General features: G+C 45.2%; 1 long non-coding RNA gene across 1 annotated transcript in view; it reads left to right on the forward strand.

Moving 5' to 3' along the window:
• The first annotated feature begins 6,805 nt into the window (after positions 1–6,805).
• LOC138677089 (uncharacterized) overlaps positions 6,806–19,898 on the forward strand; it is a 77,678-nt gene continuing 64,585 nt past the window's right edge. The window contains exons 1-2 of the long non-coding RNA XR_011320859.1: positions 6,806–6,953; positions 8,419–8,496. This is a non-coding gene — a long non-coding RNA (uncharacterized lncRNA). The remainder of the gene's footprint in view (positions 6,954–8,418; positions 8,497–19,898) is intronic.

The following is a 19,898-nucleotide window of genomic DNA, read 5'->3' on the forward strand; positions in this document are numbered from 1 at the left end:
CTTTGTTCTCGGACTGGCTTTATCCCATGCTATTAGATTGCGTAGTACCCATATAATTATTACAACTGGATCCGTTGGAAAATAGCGGTCCGTCGGGTGGAGAAAACGTTCAGAGGAATGTTTTTTTCTGCACGTCGGAAAAATCGGTTTACCGTCGCTGACCGTCAAACACTGGAATTCAGCGACGCATCCCGTTTTTAAATTCTAAGCATGCCCTGAAGGATTTTTTTTTTCCTCTCTCTTTCTCTCTCTCTCTCTCTCGCTCTCCTCCTTCGACGCATCCGTCATAACACTGGATGCGTTGCACACGTTTTTCCGCCGCTACTTTCACAACATCCATCGATATGTCGCTTCACTACAACACCTTATGATGGCCCCCTCACTGTAATTTCTACACAGTATGATGGCTCCTTAGATAGCCTCCATATAGTATAATGCACTAGATAATCCTCAATATAGTATAATGCACACTCCATAGGCATACTCTATATAGTATAATGCTTTCCCCAGAGGAAGACTCTATATAGTATAATACACTTCCCATAGGCAAACTCTATAGTATAATGAACCCCCATAGGCAGACTCTATACAATAATGCACTCCCAAAGGCAGACTCTATATAGTATAATGCACTCCCCATAGACAGACGCTATAGCATAATGCACTCCCAATAGGCAGACTCTGTATAGTACAATGCTTTGTCCATAGGCAGACCCTATATTGCATAATACACTCCCCATAGGCAGATTCTATAGTATAATGCACTCCACATAGGCAGACTCTATAGTATAATGCACCCCCCATAGGCAGACTATAGTATAACGCATCCCCCATAGGCAGACTCTAAAGTATAATGCACCCCCATAGGCAGACTCTATAGTATAATTCACCCCCATAGGCAGACTCTATAGTATGCAGGTATAAGAAATGCGGCACTCACCATCTGTCTTCAGCTAAAAATGTCCTTTATTTAGCACTTAGGCCTTCACAAACATGATGCGGCATCGGCAGGAGTATACGAGGGAGCGGGGGAGTGACAGGGAAGGACGACGGCCGTTTCGCGCACAGGCGCTTCTACGGGTCTGCCTATGGGGGTTCATTATACTATAGAGTTTGCCTATGGGAAGTGTATTATACTATATAGAGTCTTCCTATGGGGAAAGCATTATACTATATAGAGTATGCCTATGAACATATGAGTATGTTTGTGAAGGCTTAAGTGCTAAATAAAGGACATTTTTAGCTGAAGACAGATGGTGAGTGCCGCATTTCTTTCTTATACCTGCTCACTTTGATTCCTGGATTCTGTATGCAGAGCACCACCTGGATCTCATCAGAGGCCAATAGCGTCCACTCCATGTAAGATCACATGTAAAATTGCTTTGATACACAGCTTTTTAGTGCCGGTCACATTTTCTCTCTATCGATTGTAGACTCTATAGTATAACGCACCCCCATAGGCAGACTCTATATAGTACAATGCACTCCCTATAGGCAGACTCTTCAGTGTAATGCACCCTCATAGACAGACTCTATAGTATAATGCACCTCCCATATGCAAACTCATCGTAAAATGCATGACAATTGGTGTTTATTAGATTCTATGGAGAGTGGAGGCCAACACAGACATTCCGCTGCAAGTTCTCCTGAAACCACAGTTACAGTTCTCCATAGAATTTTATAAGCACCAACTGTCATCTGTCTCAGTAATGGGAAAATCTGTATTCACTGAAAACATATTTTACCTGTGAATTTTGAAATTAAAATATCTGGTCTGGAGTCAGGAAAGTGTTGCATGCTAGTGTGGCATCCGGACTCCTGGGGTTCCACATGACTGTAGGAGAAGGCGACAATAATCCTTAAAGACCCCAGCGCTGTGTATCGTTAGTGCGAGAAGGCTGGCGTCTACTGTTCAAACAGGACCATGTGTGGACTAACCAGAAGAGGAAGAGTTGCTGGGAGGACGATTTTGAATGCAGCACTTAGTCAGGTGACATTAATGACGCAGTTCCTTAGTATAAAATGTTTGTGCCCCAAACCGGAGAGGGTTTTGACACCAGAGGAGAGAGAAGTTCAGACGTGAAAAGGTGAAGATGCTGCAGCCAGAGTGACAGACCTCAGCAGGAAGCGTGTACCAGCAGGCTGTTGTCTGCTTGCAAATAGGACCCAAGTGGTACCAGGTCAGAACTAGAGTCCAGAATACTACAGTCAAGTCCCGAATACCTGATCTGTGCCGGTCAAGACCCAGAGACCAGACTATTGTAAAACAGGTAAACGGATGCAGTAACGCAGAGGCGCAGAGCAAGGGTTATCAAGAGTGTGGTTTAATTAACAATTATTCACTTTATCTAAACAGGAATAACCTCCTCGCAGGGAGAAAACAAGGGAAATACAGTTAAGGGGCTGAGGGTTAAACAGGGTAACAGTTATTCAGAGTAGCAGTCTATCAGTTTCACTTATCGTGACTGGGTTGTCCGTTTCTCTCTGAGTCCGATGGCTGTTTGGATGCCGGCTGAGGCTGGTGCTGAGTCTTCAGGCTTCCCCGCCTAACAAATGGTTCTACGTCTGGTGGCAGGGGGCGGTCACCGGTTTTGCCGGTTAGTCCATCTAACTGTGGAGCTGAAGAGTGAAGCTCTCCACAATATTCCAATCGGCATATGTGCCTCTGAGCAGCCATCGTCACCTGGATATCCACACTGCAACGCTCTTCCCGGCGAACGTCTCCCTGTGTGCCTGCTGGTCCTTGTGAGTCTTTACTGCGCCTGTCCTGGATCTGTGCTCTGCGGTTGGGAGCCTTTCCCAATAACCTCCTACTCGGCGTGCTCTGACCTGCATGCTCACTCCACGGGTCCTTTCTGCACCCGACAATTATTACTGCCGTGTGGCCTATCGCTGCTCGCGGCGCAGGTCCTCTCTCACTCAGCCCTCCGGCGGGAAGCCCCTCTCTTTTCCTGCGCAATCCTCCTTATATTCTTCTCACTCACCACGCCCCCTCCCTGCAGGTAATGGGTCTCTTCCATCCTCAGTCTCCTTCCCCCCAGCAACAGAAGGTGCAGCCTCAGCAGTTCCGGAGCCGGTGCTTCAGCAGCATTTGCAGCCTGGTTCTCACTTCTACACCATGCCGGTCAAGGCCCGAATCCCAGACCTGCACTAGTCAAGACCCAGATCCAGACGTCGCCAGTCAAGAGTCCGAGCCAATACTCATTCCCCTAGAACCGGGAGACACCCGCCATCAGTCAAGCACTGAAGATCCGTTCATACTGTATGTACAGTACAGGGGTTGGCCTTGGCTAGGACACAAGACAGGGTGAGGGTTGATTGAAGTAAATGAGGCCCAATATGCATATGCTTTGGTAGGCTTTGTCAGGAGTACTGTGGCCAATCGGGAAGAACTGGCGACCCTGGCTAGTGCCATAACCAGAGGAGGAGCCATCATGCTAGTTCTGGCATGAATGGGTCTACAAACCCTGTTAGGCAGCCATGAACATAATCCCTAAGGGTATGTTTCCACGTTCAGGATTACATCCGGATTAGCTGCGGATTGAACGCTGCGTACAGCCGCAGCGTTCAACCCACAGCATCCAGATGTTACAGCATAGTGGAGGGGATCTTATAAAATCCCGTCTCCACTATGCGTGCGAACACGCATCCGGCAGCCCTGAGTTTACGGACATGTGGCGCGTCTTTTTAGAATGCATGTCTGTTTATCTTGCGGCAACGCTGCATCGCCGCAGGGTAAATAACAGGGTCCTATGTATAGGGTGTGGAGATTCCGGATGTGTTCACTGAACACATCCGGAATCACTGCGTGTACAGAAGGGGACGGTGCTTTGGGCGGCGGGGTTATCCTCCTCCTCCTGGACCTGTCCTCTGCCTTTGACACAGTGGACCATTCCCTATTACTACAGGCCCTCTCATCCCTTGGCATCACAGACTTGGCCCTATCCTGGATCTCGTCATACCTAACTGACCGAACATTCAGCGTCTCCCATTCACACACCACCTCCTCACCTCGCCCCCTATCTGTCGGAGTCCCACAAGGTTCAGTTCTAGGGCCCCTGCTCCTCTCCATTTACATTTTTGGCCTGGGACAGCTCATAGAATCTCACGGTTTTCAGTATTATTTCTATACTGATGACACACAGATCTACATCTCTGGACCAGATATCACCCCCCTACTATCCAGAATCCCTCAATGTCTATCCGCTATTTCATCCTTCTTCTCCGCTAGATTTCTAAAACTTAACATGGACAAAACAGAATTCATTGTCTTTCCCCCATCTCACGTGACCCCCCTAAACGAACCTATCCATTACAGTAAACGGCTGCCCACTCTCCCCAGACCACAAGCTCGCTGCCTTGGGGTAATCCTTGACACTGATCTCTCCTTCACATCGCATATCCAAGCCCTTTCCATTTCCTGCCGCTTTCAAATCAAAAATATTTCACGGATCTGTACATTCCTAAACCAAGAATCTGCAAAAACCCTAGTCCATGCCCTCATCATCTCCTGCTTCGACTACTGTAACCTCCTGCTCTGTGGCCTCCCCTCTAACACTCTCGCACCCCTCCAATCTATTCTAAACTCAGCTGCCCGACTAATCCACCTGTCCCCCCGCTATTCCCCGGCCTCTCCCCTCTGTCAATCCCTTCACTGGCTCCCCATTACCCAGAGACTCCAGTACAAAAGCCTAACCATGACATACAAGGCCATCCACAACCTGTCTCCTCCATACATCTGTAACCTCGTCTCCCGGTACTTTCTTGCACGCAACCTCCGATCCTCACAAGATCTCCTTCTCTACTCCCCTCTTATCTCCTCTTCCCACAGTCGCATACAAGATTTCTTTTGCGCATCACCCCTACTCTGGAACTCTCTACCACAACATATCAGACTCTCGCCTACCATCGAAACCTTCAAAAAGAACCTGAAGACCCACCTCTTCCGGCAAGCCTACAACCTGTAGTAACCACTGCACGGCCAGCTCTATCCTCACCTACTGTATCCTCACCCATCCCTTGTAGATTGTGATCCCTTGCAGGCAGGGTCCTCTCTCCTCCTGTACCAGCTGTGACTTGTATTGTTCAAGATTATTGTACTTGTTTTTATTATGTATACCCCTCCTCACATGTAAAGTGCCATGGAATAAATGGCGCTATAATAATAAATAATAATAATAATAATAATAGTGAATTTTAGGACTCATTATACATTCTGTATCGTATGATCCAATTTTGATTACTCTGTTTTACATTGTTTAACTGTTGCCATACCTACTACGGTTTCCCACCATATCAGGGGAAATAAATAGTTCATTGACTGTTCCTGCCTCTTGACTATCTGCGTGTTACATGTGATCACCTGCTTTACATGATCTCTCAGGGGGAGAGAGACCTGATTAACTGCATGGCAGCTATGATATAAGAGAACACACAAGCAAGTAGGATGCCAATCTGGGAGCCACTGTGGGCAACATCAAGTTGTGTCTGGTGGTTGATCTATGGGGACGTCATACTGTGTGGTGGGACTGTTGTGAGAATCATGGAATGTGGTGAAGGTTCATTGTTATGTGTAAGGGTACTGTGAGGACATCATACTGTGTGGGGGGGACTGTGGAGGGTATCATACTGTGTGATGGGATTGTGGGGCATCATACAGTGTGGGGGACTGTGGAGGACATCATACTATGTGAGGGGACAGTGGGGGCATCATATTGTGTGGCAGGGAAGCATCATTATGTGTGAGGGAAGTGGGAGGACATCATACTGTGTTGGGTGAACTGGGGAGAAATTATATTATATTGGAGAAATGTGGGGAGAGTCATACTGTGTGAGGGGAGACTCTGGGGACTTTATACTATAAAACCTATAAACAAGGCCTACACCCGCAAACCAATGTGGAAGGTGTACAATAAAGTCAACCAGATTCAGTGCTGAATACACAAGACACTCATTTATAAGAAAAGCACCAACAAGAATCACATAATATAAAAATATCAAAGCTTTATTATAAACTTGTAGGTTGTGAGCCCTCGCGGGCAGGGTCCCCTCTCCTACTGTACCAGTCGTGACTTGTATTTCTAAGATTATTGTACTTGTTTTTATTATGTACAGTACAGAACAAAGGTTTGGACGCACCTTCTCATTTAAAGATTTTTCTGTATTTTCATGACTATGAAAATTGTAAATTCTTCGCACTGAAGGCATCAAAACTATGAATCAACACATGTGGAATTATATACTTAACAAAAAAATGTTAAACAACTGAAAATATGTCTGATATTCTAGATTTTTCAAAGTAGCCACCTTTTGCTTTGATGACTGCTTTGCACACTCTTGGCATTCTCTTGATGAGCTTCAAAACGTAGTTACCGGAAATGGTCTTCCAACAATCTTGAAGGAGTTCCCAGAGATACTTAGCACTTGTTGGCCCTTTTGCCTTCACTCTGCGGTCCAACCAGGGGCGGATTATCAGAGGGTCAATATGGGCGGTAGCCCAGGGCCCAGTGGTGTGGGGGGGCCCTGGGCTACCGCACAGATTGACCCTCTGATAATTGTCTGTGAATGCCCGCCGGCCAGTAGCATAGCTACCAGGGGGGCAGAGGGTGCTGTCGCCCCGGAGCTCAGAGGGGCCCACCTGGAGCTACTGCCGATATAGGTAAGCTCCACTGTAGTGTAGAGAGACATGATCTCCCTGCACTACAGCTGTCTGTTCTATAGACCGGGACGCTGAATGCCGGAACTGTACCTCTGCTGCAGGGGTCAAACTGCAGACACGCCCACATTGCACGCTGTGTCTGCAGGGGAGACCTCACAGCACAGGGCACCGGCTTCTTCCTGCTGAGAGGAGCAGGAGAAAGTCAGGACGCTGCTTCTTCCCTCCCTGAGCCCTTCAGACAGGAGCAGGACAGGAGATAGGACGACATAGAAGCTCAGGCTGCAGGGGGCTGGAGGTGACTGCACTGTGCAGTGAGGAGGAGGCAGGGCACTGTTCCCCCCTCCTGACATGTCCCAGAGGTCTCTTTCAGTCCCCCCTCCCTCTCTGTCAGTCTGTCAGTCGCTCTCTGTCAGTCGCTCTGTCAGTCTGTCAGTCCCTCTCTGTCAGTCGCTCTGTCAGTCTGTCAGTCCCTCTCTGTCAGTCGCTCTGTCAGTCTGTCAGTCCCTCTCTGTCAGTCGCTCTGTCAGTCTGTCAGTCCCTCTCTGTCAGTCGCTCTGTCAGTCCCTCTCTGTCAGTCTGTCTGTCAGTCTGTCTGTCGCTCTGTCAGTCGCTCTGTCAGTCACTCTCTGTCAGTCGCTCTCTGTCAGTCGCTCTCTGTCTCGCTGGAGGACACACTGGGGCAGATTGCTGGAGGACACACTGGGGCAGATGATTGCTGGAGACACTGGGGCAATGCTGGAGACACTGGGGCAGATTGCTGGACACACTGGGGTAATGCTGGAGGACACACTGGGGCAGATTGCTGGAGACACTGGGGTAGATTGCTGGAGACACTGGGGCAATGCTGGAGACACTGGGGGCAATGCTGGAGGACACACTGGGGCAGATGATTGCTGGAGACACTGGGGCAGATTGCTGGACACACTGGGGCAATGCTGGAGGCACTGGAGCAATGCTGGAGACACTTGTGCAGATTGCTGGACACACTGGCGCAGATTGCTGGACACACTGTCTGGGGGCAATACTGGACACACTGGGGCAATATGCTGGACACACTGGGGCAGATTGCTGGACACACTGGGGCAGATTGCTGGACACACTGTCTAGGGGCAATGCTGGACACACTGGGGCAGATTGCTGGACACACTGGGGGCAATATGCTGGAGTCAGACACTGGGGCAGATTGCTGGAGACACTGTCTGGGGGCAGATTGCTGGACACTGGGGCAATATGCTGGACATACTGGGGCAGATTGCTGGACACACTGGGGGTAATATGCTGGACACACTGGGGCAGATTGCTGGACACACTGGGGGCAGGACTGGAGGCATGGGCAGAATGTAGACACGGGGCATGATTGGAGACACGGGGTAGAATGAAAGACATGGGGCAGGATTGGATCATGGGGCAGGATGGATACGATGGAGACAGATGGGGCAGGATGGGGAGATCATATGGTGTAGAATGGATACTCATGAGTGCAGGATGGGAGAACATATGGCTGGAGCCAGGAATGAGACACACGGGGCCAGGATGGCGAATATTATTACCATAGGGGCTAATTAAGGGATATTATTACTGCAGTGATGTATTTATTTTATTTTTTGAGTATACTGTTTTAAATGGGGGGCGGTCCTGTTACTGTGCAGAGTGACACTATATCGCCTTTTTTTCTTCATGTGGTGTAATGTAGAAGTTGTGAAAAATTAAGTAATATGTTGTGCAAGCGGAGCTCGAGATAACTGTGTTATTTCCTGCAGAAACGTGTCCTGGCTGGAAGAAATGATGGCGGTCTGTGCTGGATGAAAGATGAAGGACTTCACCTAGAGACGTCACTGGTGAGTCAGTGTTACCTATACACTGACACTATACACTGTATACTATATACAGAGGTCCTGTGTACAATGTCACCAGTGATCACTGTATTACCTCTACACAGACACTGCATACTAAGTACAGATCTCCTGTGAATACTGGCACTTATGGTGATAGTATTGTGTTTTTTGGTTTTTTTTATTACTGATCAGTATTGTAGTATTCAGTCACTATGTGGTGGTAATATGTGGTCTGAAAATGGTGTTGTGGTATTTGTCCCTTGTATGTGCTATTTGGTCACCAAGTGGTGGTAATATGTGGTCTTGACATGGTGCGGTGGTATTTGTTCCTTGTATGTGATATTATTGGTCAAAATACAGCTAAATTGTATTGCAGATTTTAACAAATATTTAATAGGTTACAGTAGAGTAGGGTCCGGCCATTTTTCTGGAATAATCTGGTTCGGGTATATCATGACCCTCGTCACATGACCCCCGTCACATGACCAGGGGGCCCACAGTGTCTGAACAGCCCGGGGCCCTGGCTACCCTTAATCCACCCCTGGGTCCAACTCACTCCAAACCATCTCGATTGGGTTCTGGTCTGGTGACTCTGGAGACCAGGTCATCTGGCGTAGCACCCCATCACTCTCCTTCTTGGGCAAATAGCCCTTACACAGCCTCGAGGTGTGTTTGAGGTCATTGTCCTGTTGAAAAATGAATGATGGTCCAACTAAACGCAAATAGCATGCCGCTGCAAGATGCTGTGGTAGCCATGCTGGTTCAGTATGCCTTCAATTTTGAATAAATCCCCAACAGTGTCACCAGCAAAGCACCCAAACACCATCACACCTCCTCCTCCATGCTTCACAGTGGGAACCAGGCATGTAGAGTCCATCCGTTCACCTTTTCTGCGTCGCACAAAGACACGGTGGTTGGAACCAAAGATCTCAAATTTGGACTCATCAAACCAAAACACAGATTTCCACTGGTCTAATGTCCATTCCTTGTGTTCTTTAGCCCAAACAAGTCTCTTCTGCTTGTTCCTGTCCTTAGCAGTGGTTTCCTAGCAGCTATTTTACCATGAAGGCCTGCTGCACAACGTCTCCTCTTAACCCCTTTCTGACCTCGGACGGGATAGTACGTCCGAGGTCAGATCCCCTGCTTTGATGCGGGCTCCGGCGGTGAGCCCGCATCAAAGCCGGGGCATGTCAGCTGTTTTGAACAGCTGACATGTGCCCGTAATAGGCGCAAGCAGAATCGCGATCTGCCCGCGCCTATTAACTAATGCTTCCGGCCAGGCGGCCGGAAATGACGTCATCGCCGACCCCCGTCAAATGATCGGGGGTCGGCGATGCTTCAGAATTGTAACCATAGAGGTCCTTGAGACCTCTATGGTTACTGATCGCCGGCAGCTGTGAGCGCCACCCTGTGGTCGGCGCTCACAGCACACCTGATTTTCAGCTACATAGCAGCGAACAGCAGATCGCTCCTATGTAGCAGAGGCGATCGTGCTGTGCCTGCTTCTAGCCTCCCATGGAGGCTATTGAAGCATGGCAAAAGTAAAAAAAAAAAAGTAAAAAAAAAATGTGAAAAAAATATAAAAGTTTAACCCCTTTACCCCCAAGGGTGGTTTGCACGTTAATGACCAGGCCAATTTTTACAATTCTGACCACTGTCCCTTTATGAGGTTATAACTCCGAAACGCTTCAACGGATCCTGGTGATTCTGACATTGTTTTCTCGTGACATATTGTACTTCATGATAGTGGTAAAATTTCTTTGATAGTACCTGCGTTTATTTGTGAAAAAAACGGAAATTTGGCGAAAATTTTGAAAATTTCGCAATTTTCAAACTTTGAATTTTTATGCAATTAAATCACAGAGATATGTCACACAAAATACTTAATAAGTAACATTTCCCACATGTCTCCTTTACATCAGCATAATTTTGGAACCAATTTTTTTTTTTGTTAGGGAGTTATAAGGGTTAAAAGTTGACCAGCAATTTCTCATTTTTACAACACCATTTTTTTTTAGGGACCACGTCTCATTTGAAGTCATTTTGAGGGGTCTATATGATAGAAAATGCCCAGATGTGACACCATTCTAAAAACTGCACCCCTCAAGGTGCTCAAAACCACATTCAAGAAGTTTATTAACCCTTCAGGTGTTTAATAGGAATTTTTGGAATGTTTAAATAAAAATGAACATTTAACTTTTTTACACAAAAAATTTACTTCAGCTCCAATTTGTTTTATTTTACCAAGGGTAACAGGAGAAATTGGACCCAAAAAGTTGTTGTCCAATTTGTCCTGAGTACGCTGATACCCCATATGTGGCAGTAAACCACTGTTTGGGCGCATGGGAGAGCTCGGAAGGGAAGGAGCGCTATTTGACTTTTCAATGCAAAATTGACAGGAATTGAGATGGGACGCCATGTTGCGTTTGGAGAGCCACTGATGTGCCTAAACATTGAAACCCCCCACAAGTGACACCATTTTGGAAAGTAGACCCCCTAAGGAACTTATCTGGATGTGTGGTGAGCACTTTGACCCACCAAGTGCTTCACAGAAGTTTATAATGCAGAACCGTAAAAATAAAAAATCATATTTTTTCACAAAAATTATATTTTTGCCCCCAATTTTTTATTTTTCCAAGGGTAAGAGAAGAAATTGGACCTCAAAAGTTGTTGTCCAATTTGTCCCGAGTACGCTGATACCCCATATGTGGCAGTAAACCACTGTTTGGGCGCATGGGAGAGCTCGGAAGGGAAGGAGCGCCGTTTGACTTTTCAATGCAAAATTGACAGGAATTGAGATGGGACGCCATGTTGCGTTTGGAGAGCCACTGATGTGCCTAAACATTGAAACCCCCCACAAGTGACACCATTTTGGAAAGTAGACCCCCTAAGGAACTTATCTGGATGTGTGGTGAGCACTTTGACCCACCAAGGGCTTCACAGAAGTTTATAATGCAGAGCCATAAAAATAAAACAAAATTTTTTTCCCACAAAAATTATTTTTTAGCCCCCAGTTTTGTATTTTCCCTAGGGTAACAGGAGAAATTGGACCCCAAAAGTTGTTGTCCAATTTGTCCTGAGTACGCTGATACCCCATATGTGGGGGGGAACCACCGTTTGGGCGCATGGGAGGGTTCGGAAGGGAAGGAGCGCCATTTGGAATGCAGACTTAGATGGAATGGTCTGCAGGCGTCACATTGCGTTTGCAGAGCCCCTAATGTACCTAAACAGTAGAAACCCCCCACAAGTGACACCATTTTGGAAAGTAGACCCCCTAAGGAACTCATCTTGATGTGTTGTGAGAGCTTTGAACCCCCAAGTATTTCACTACAGTTTATAACGCAGAGCCATGCAAATAAAATATATTTTTTTTTCCACAAAAAGTATATTTTAGCCCCCAGTTTTGTATTTTTCCAAGGTTAGCAGGAGAAATTGGACCCTAAATGTTGTTGTCCAATTTGTCCTGAGTACGCTGATACCCGATATGTGGGGGGGAACCACCGTTTGGGCGCATGGGAGGGCTCGGAAGGGAAGGAGCATCATTTGGAATGCAGACTTAGATGGATTGGTCTGCAGGCGTCACATTGCGTTTGCAGAGCCCCTAATGTACCTAAACAGTAGAAACCCCCCACAAGTGACCCCATATTGGAAACTAGACCCCTCAATGAACTTATCTAGATGTGTTGTGAGAACTTTGAACCCCCAAGTGTTTCACTACAGTTTATAACGCAGAGCCGTGAAAATAAAAAATCTTTTTGTTTTCCCACAAAAATTATTTTTTAGCCCCCAGTTTTGTATTTTCCCAAGGGTAACAGGAGAAATTGGTCCACAAAAGTTGTTGTCCAATTTGTCCTGAGTACGCTGATACCCCATATGTTGGGGGGAACCACTGTTTGGGCACACAGGAGAGCTCGGAAGGGAAGGAGCACTGTTTCACTTTTTCAACGCAGAATTGGCTGGAATTGAGATCGGACGCCATGTCGTGTTTGGAGAGCCCCTGATGTGCCGAAACAGTGGAAACCCCCCAATTATAACTGAAACCCTAATCTAAACACACCCCTAACCCTAATTCCAACGGTAACCCTAACCACACCTCTAACCCTGACACACCCCTAACCCTAATCCCAACCCTATTCCCAACTGTAAATGTAATCTAAACCCTAACCCTAACTTTAGCCCCAACCCTAACTGTAGCCCCAACCCTAACCCTAATCCTAGCCCTAACCCTAGCCCTAACCCTAGCCCTAACCCTAGCCCTAGCCCTAGCCCTAACCCTAACCCTAGCCCTAGCCCTAACCCTAGCCCTAACCCTAGCCCTAACCCTAGCCCTAACCCTAGCCCTAACCCTAGCCCTAGCCCTAACCCTAGCCCTAACCCTAACCCTAGCCCTAATGGGAAAATGGAAATAAATACATTTTTTTTTATTTTTCCCTAACTAAGGGGGTGATGAAGGGGGGTTTGATTTACTTTTATAGCAGGTTTTTTTGCGGATTTTTATGATTGGCAGCCGTCACACACTGAAAGACCCTTTTTATTGCAAAAAATATTTTTTGCAATACCACATTTTGAGAGCTATAATTTTTCCATATTTTGGTCCACAGAGTCATGTGAGGTCTTGTTTTTTGCGGGACGAGTTGACGTTTTTATTGAAAACATTTTTGGGCACGTGACATTTTTTTATCGCTTTTTATTCCGATTTTTGTGAGGAAGAATGACCAAAAGCCAGCTATTCATGAATTTCTATTGGGGGAGGCGTTTATACCGTTCCGCGTTTGGTAAAATTGATAAATCAGTTTTATTCTTCGGGTCAGTACGATTACAGCGATACCTCATTTATATCATTTTTTTATGGTTTGGTGCTTTTATACGATAAAAACTATTTTACAGAAAAAATAATTATTTTTGCATCGCTTTATTCTCAGGACTATAACTTTTTTATTTTTTTGCTGATGATGCTGTATGGCGGCTCTTTTTTTGCGGGACAATATGACGCTTTCAGCGGTACCATGGTTATTTATATCTGTCCTTTTGATTGCGTGTTATTCCACTTTTTGTTCGGCGGTATGATAATAAAGCGTTGTTTTTTGCCTCGTTTTTTTTTTTTTTTTCTTACGGTGTTTACTGAAGGGGTTAACTAGTGGGCCAGTTTTATAGGTCGGGCCGTTACGGACGCGGCGATACTAAATATGTGTACTTTTATTGTTTTTTTTTTTTATTTAGATGAAGAAATGTATTTATGGGAATAATATTTATTTTTTTTTTTCATTATTTTGGAATATTTTTTTTTATTTTTTTTACACATTTGGAAAAATTTTTTTTTACTTTTTTACTTTGTCCCAGGGGGGGACATCACAGATCAGTGATCTGACAGTTTGCACAGCACTCTGTCAGATCACTGATCTGATAGGAGTGCAGGCTGCTTCACAGTGCCTGCTCTGAGCAGGCTCTGTGAAGCCACCTCCCTCCCTGCAGGACCCGGATCCGCGGCCATCTTGGATCCGGGGCTCGAGCAGGGAGGGAGGTGAGGAGACCCTCGCAGCAACGCGATCACATCGCGTTGCTGCGGGGGGCTCAGGGAAGCCCGCAGGGAGCCCCCTCCCTGCGCGGTGCTTCCCTGCACCGCCGGCACATCGCGATCATCTTTGATCGCGGTGTGCCAGGGGTTAATGTGCCGGGGGCGGTCCGTGACCGCTCCTGGCACATAGTGCCGGATGTCAGCTGCGATAAGCAGCTGACACCCGGCCGCGATCGGCCGCGCTCCCCCCGTGAGCGCGGCCGATCGGCTATGACGTACTATCCCGTCCAGGGTCAGATAAGCCCAGGGCACCTCGACGGGATAGTACGTCTAAGGTCACAGAGGGGTTAAATCACCCCCCTTTCGCCCCAATCAAAATAAATCAATAAAAAAAATATCAAATCTACGCATATCTGGTATCGCCGCGCTCAGAATCGCCGGATCTATCAACTAAAAAAAAACATTAATCTGATCGCTAAACAGCGTAGCGAAAAAAAAATCGAAGCGCCAGAATTACGTTTTTTTGGTCGCCGCGACATTGCATTAAAATGCAATAACGGTCGATCAAAGGAACGTATCTGCACCAAAATGCTATCATTAAAAACGTCATCTCGGCATGCAAAACATAAGCCCTCAACCGACCCCAGATCACGAAAAATGGAGATGCAACGAGTATCGGAAAATGGCGCAATTTTTTTTTTTTTTTTTAGCAAAGTTTGGAATTTTTTTCACCACTTAGATAAAAAATAACCTAGTCATGTTAGGTGTCTATGAACTCGTACTGACCTGGAGAATCATAATGGCAGGTCAGTTTTAGCATTTAGTGAACCTAGCCAAAAAAGCCAAACAAAAAACAAGTGTGGGATTGCATTTTTTTTGCAATTTCACCGCACTTGGAATTTTTTTCCCGTTTTCTAGTACACAACATGCTAAAACCAATGATGTCGTTCAAAAGTACAACTCGTCCTGCAAAAAATAAGCCCTCACGTGGCCAAATTGACGGAAAAATAAAAAGTTATGGCTCTGGGAAGGAGAGGAGTGAAAAACGAACACGGAAAAACGAAAAATCCCAATGTCATGAAGGGATTAACAGTTGTTGTAGAGATGTGTCTGCAGCTAAAACTCTGTGTGGCATTGACCTGGTCTCAAATCTGAGCTGCTGTTAACCTGCGATTTCTGAGGCAAATGACTCAGATAATCTTATCCTCAGAAGCAGAGGTGACTCTTGGTCTTCCTTTCCTGGGGCGGTCCTCATGTGAGCCAGTTTCTTTGTAGCACTTGATGGTTTTTGCCACTGCACTTAGGGACACTTTCAAAGTTTTCCCAATTTTCCGGACTGACTGACCTTCATTTCTTAAAGTAATGATGGCCACTCAATTTTCTTTACTTAGAATTTATATTATGGCAAGAAAAAAGCAGCTAACAGTCTATTCAGTAGGACTATCAGCTGTGTAACCACTAGACTTCTGCACAACACAACTGATGGTCCCAACCCCATTTATAAGGCAAGAAATCCCACTTATTAAACCTGACCGGGCACACCTGTGAAGTGAAAACCATTCCCGGTGACTACCTCTTGAAGCTCATCAAGAGAATGCCAAGAGTGTGCAAAGCAGTCATCAAAGCAAAAGGTGGCTACTTTGAAGAACCTAGAATATAAGGCATAATTTCAGTTGTTTCACACTTTTTTGTTAAGTATATAATTCCACATGTGTTAATTCATAGTTTTGATGCCTTCAGTGTGAATGTACAATTTTCATAGTCATGAAAATACAGAAATATCTTTAAATGAGGTGTGTCCAAACTTTTGGTCTGTACTGTATTCCCCTCCTCACATGTAAAGCGTCATGGAATAAATGGCGCTATAATAATAAATAATAATAATAATAAACAGTACATAAGACATAAAATCAGAAATATATAGGGATGTGACAGGGATGAGCCAAACTGAGTGGAACCACAGTTAAAAACAGATACCACAGGTATATAGAAAAAATCGTTATATAGCTCTAAGAATTGCACGTGCAAAACATGCAGTGAAACATGTCAGAAGTGTACAATCTGGGATAAAGTTAACCAGATCAGAAAGTCTCCAAAAGGGCTGTGTGCCACATCCAGAAAAACGAGCAAAGAAACATCTGAATTGAGTTATAGAGATTACCTGTAGGGTACCTGGAGTTCTGTGGTGCCACCGTCCCCAACGCGCGTTTCGGTGCTCTGCCTTCTTCCGGGGGACTTTATACTATGTAGGAGGCACTGTGAGGATCTGTTACTGTGGTGGCATCATACTCTGGGTAACGTACTGTACTGTAAGGCATCATTCAGTGTTTGGGGGTCTCTGTGGGTATCATACTGTGTGTGGGAGCCACAAAAGGAGTATCATACTGTGTAGGAACATCAATGGTCTTTACGACGAGCAATATTTCTTTGTGGGCACATGTAGACTGGGCGAGGTTAGGCAAGTGGCTTAGCATAGATTAAAAATTGTTGCTATGCATGTCGCAGTATATGTTCCTGTTTCCTATGTTTCTAAGATGGGAGGTACAGGTACTATGTTTCACCATAGCCTTCAGCACATAATATCTCTACTCTATTCACTATGTGGACACTTTACGAATTATGGTCACATTTTTCTATTTCTTGTTTCCTTCATGAGCAATGTTGTAATTCAATCTAAAATGATGCAATACTTTACCACATATTCTATTTATCTGCCCACACCCACGTCTATTACTCAAGGGACAGCTCTGCGTCTTGCACAATGAGACACATTGTTATGGATGTATACTGGTGAGCTCTCGAGAATGGTGATTTGAAGGCAAATGATAAGATTATGACAGCACTGAACTCACCTTCAGCAAAAATAATTGCCATAGGAAACTGGAGGTTCATGTTTGCTTGATTGTTCATTTAAACTCTTTGATTTTTTTTCCTCCTCTTCTTTCAAGAGTTATAAATTGTACATTTTTTTGCAGAGATGGCCATAGAAGGGCTTGATTTTTATGACTGATGAGGCCTAGTTTTGAATGACACTAATCATTTTACCATATAAGATACTGGTAAATATGGAAAAAATTCCAAACAGTGTGAAATGGTGGGAAAAAAAGATTCACAAAATTGTTTTTGGGGGTTTTGTTTTTGCAGTGTTCATCATGCGCTACAACTGACCTGGCAAAGTCATTCATCAGATCAGTACAATTACGTCAGTATCAAACTTTTAGGGCCTAATTCATCAAGTAGTTTCTGAAAGTTTTCTGGTTTAAGACCACTTGAAATTTTGCAAGTTTTTTGTGCAACTTAGGCTACTTTCACACCAGCGTCGGTACGGGCCCGTCACAGTTTGTCGGGCCGACGTACCGACGCATGCTGTGAAGTAAAAGCACAATGGAGGCAGCGGATGCAGTTTTACAACGCATCCGCTGCCCCATTGTAAGGTCCGGGGAGGAGGGGGCGGAGTTCCGGCCGCGCATGCGCAGTTGGAAAAAGCGGACCCGACGGACTGCAAAAACATGTCGCACGACGGATGCAACGTGTGGCAATCCGTCGCAATGCGTCGCTAATGAAAGTCTATGGAGAAAAAACGCATCCTGCAGGCACCTTTGCAGGATGCGTTTTTTCTTCAAAACGACGCATTGTGACGTGCGTCGAACGACGCTAGTGTGAAAGTAGCCTAAACCTGTCTCGGCGAGATTACTTTTTCTATGTACTATTTAGGGTGCATACACTGTTTTCATAGCTTTTTATTGCATTTTTGGGTGTAAGTGCAAAGATCGAAAAAAACAGCAATTCTGAAGTTTTGATTTTTTTTTATTTATGAAGTTTGCCGTATGGATTAATAAATTACATACTGTATTTTGATAGATCAACATTTATGGATACAACAATATCAAATAGCAAAAAAAGTTTAGTTTTTAAATTTAATTATTTTTGAATGAGGAGAAGTGGAGGTAATTTAACATTTTATCGTTTTCAATTTTATTTATTTTTAGCTCGTGCTTGCGATCAGTGGATCGCATGTAATATATATTGCAATGATACTGTAAAATAACGAATTTCTTATGAAGCCAAGCCACAGGGCTACAGTTTGCCCCCTACTGCCAATGTCATCCATTGATGGGTGCAGCTATGCTACTGTGAGAGATTGACAGCAACATTTATCTGGTTAAACAGCAGCAAACATAGATATAGCTCTGATTGCTGCTGTTAATGGAAGGTGCAGGCTGTATAATACAGGCTGTATAATTTTTAGATTATCATCTTGATTTGCATAGTGTGATCGACTACAGGATGCTAAAGCTGGATGGTCACTTATTTGGTGGCAAAAACATAACTGAATATATGAACGGAGCGGGAGGTTCAGTATCGGACACAGCAGTAATCACAGAAGGAGCTACAACAAATTTCATCATTCTACTGCATCCTGACATGAGACTGCCACTGATGAAATATTGGAGTCCTCCTATACTAAGGATAAGGAATCGATATTGCAATCCTTTATTTTCTGTCCATGATTATGTGGTGGTCACCTTGGTTGTGCTGTTGTTGACAAAATGTAGAGATATACCGTACTTTACTACTTTACTATACAGCCATATGGGAATGTAATCTGGAGGTAGCTCATTTACTTCCAGGGGGAATGTTGTGAGCATGCTCTGTGGCTTCTGCAGAGGTCATTGTGCAGGGAGGGTGGAAGGTGAGCTGTGATATCATCTATTGTGAATGGTCGATCTTATGCTATCTATTGCTAAATTGTTGTAATCCTACTTCTGATGATAATGTGATGACTGCCGATAAGTGTCAGTCTATGATGAAGCGATTGAAATCGCTAAGATGTCAGGATTTCTTTAATATAATAATTGAAATAGAAAATAATGTAAATCAAAATAAAACTTAAAAAATGTTTGCCTTCCAAAACAGTAGAACTGATTACATATTATTAGAATGCATTATTCCCCATAAAGAAGCACGCACACTAACTTTCTTATTCATTAAATGTGTGTATATGCATGTAGCATAGTGTAAGTATATTGATATATGCACATACCGCTGCTCTTTCTGGCGTCCAGCGCCATTCTTGTCTGCTTCTCATTGATGTCATCGCAATTGCAACTAGTCGGCTCTATGTGCTGTGCATGAGATGGAAGTCTGTTTTACAATGAAAGCCTATACAGCTGGAGATCGGACTCTCCGTAGACTCACATTGTAAAAGTCACTTCCAGGCTTCGCAGAGCTCAGCGTGACCTGGACAGTCTGCAGAGCGGTGACATCACTGAGAAACAGAGAAGAACGGAGAGAAAAGTGGTAGGTGAGCATATTAAAGAAGCACTCCTCCTCCCATTAAAGTTTTTATCCTCTTAATATATTGTAATCGTCATATCATATAGCACTGTGTTCTTACAATTGCTCATTTTTACTTTCAACCCAGCTAAGTCTTCTTTTTTCTCTGCTCTATGTAGAAACAGGGAGTCTCTTGTCCCTGCATTTATCATTTCCCTCTTAAAGGGAACCTGTCACCCCCAAAATTGAAGGTGAGCTAAGCCCACCAGCATCAGGGGCTTATCTACAGCATTTTGTAATGCTGTAGATAAGCCCCCGATGTATCCTGAAAGAGGAGAAAAAGAGGTTAGATTATACTCACCCAGGGGCGATCCCGGTCCCGGTCCGATGGGCATCACGGTCCAGTCCGGGGCCTCCCATCTTCTTACGATGACGTGCTCTTCTTGTCTTCACATGGCGGCTCCGGCTCCGGCGTACTTTGTCTGCCCTGTTGAGGGCAGAGCAAAGTACTGCAGTGCGCAGGTGCTGGGCCTCTCTGACCTTTCCCGGTGCCTGCGCACTGCAGTACTTTGTTCTGCCCTCAACAGGGCAGACAAAGTACGCCTGCGCCGGA

This window comes from Ranitomeya imitator, chromosome 4 (assembly GCF_032444005.1).
Source record: "Ranitomeya imitator isolate aRanImi1 chromosome 4, aRanImi1.pri, whole genome shotgun sequence".
Classification (NCBI taxonomy): domain Eukaryota; kingdom Metazoa; phylum Chordata; class Amphibia; order Anura; family Dendrobatidae; genus Ranitomeya; species Ranitomeya imitator.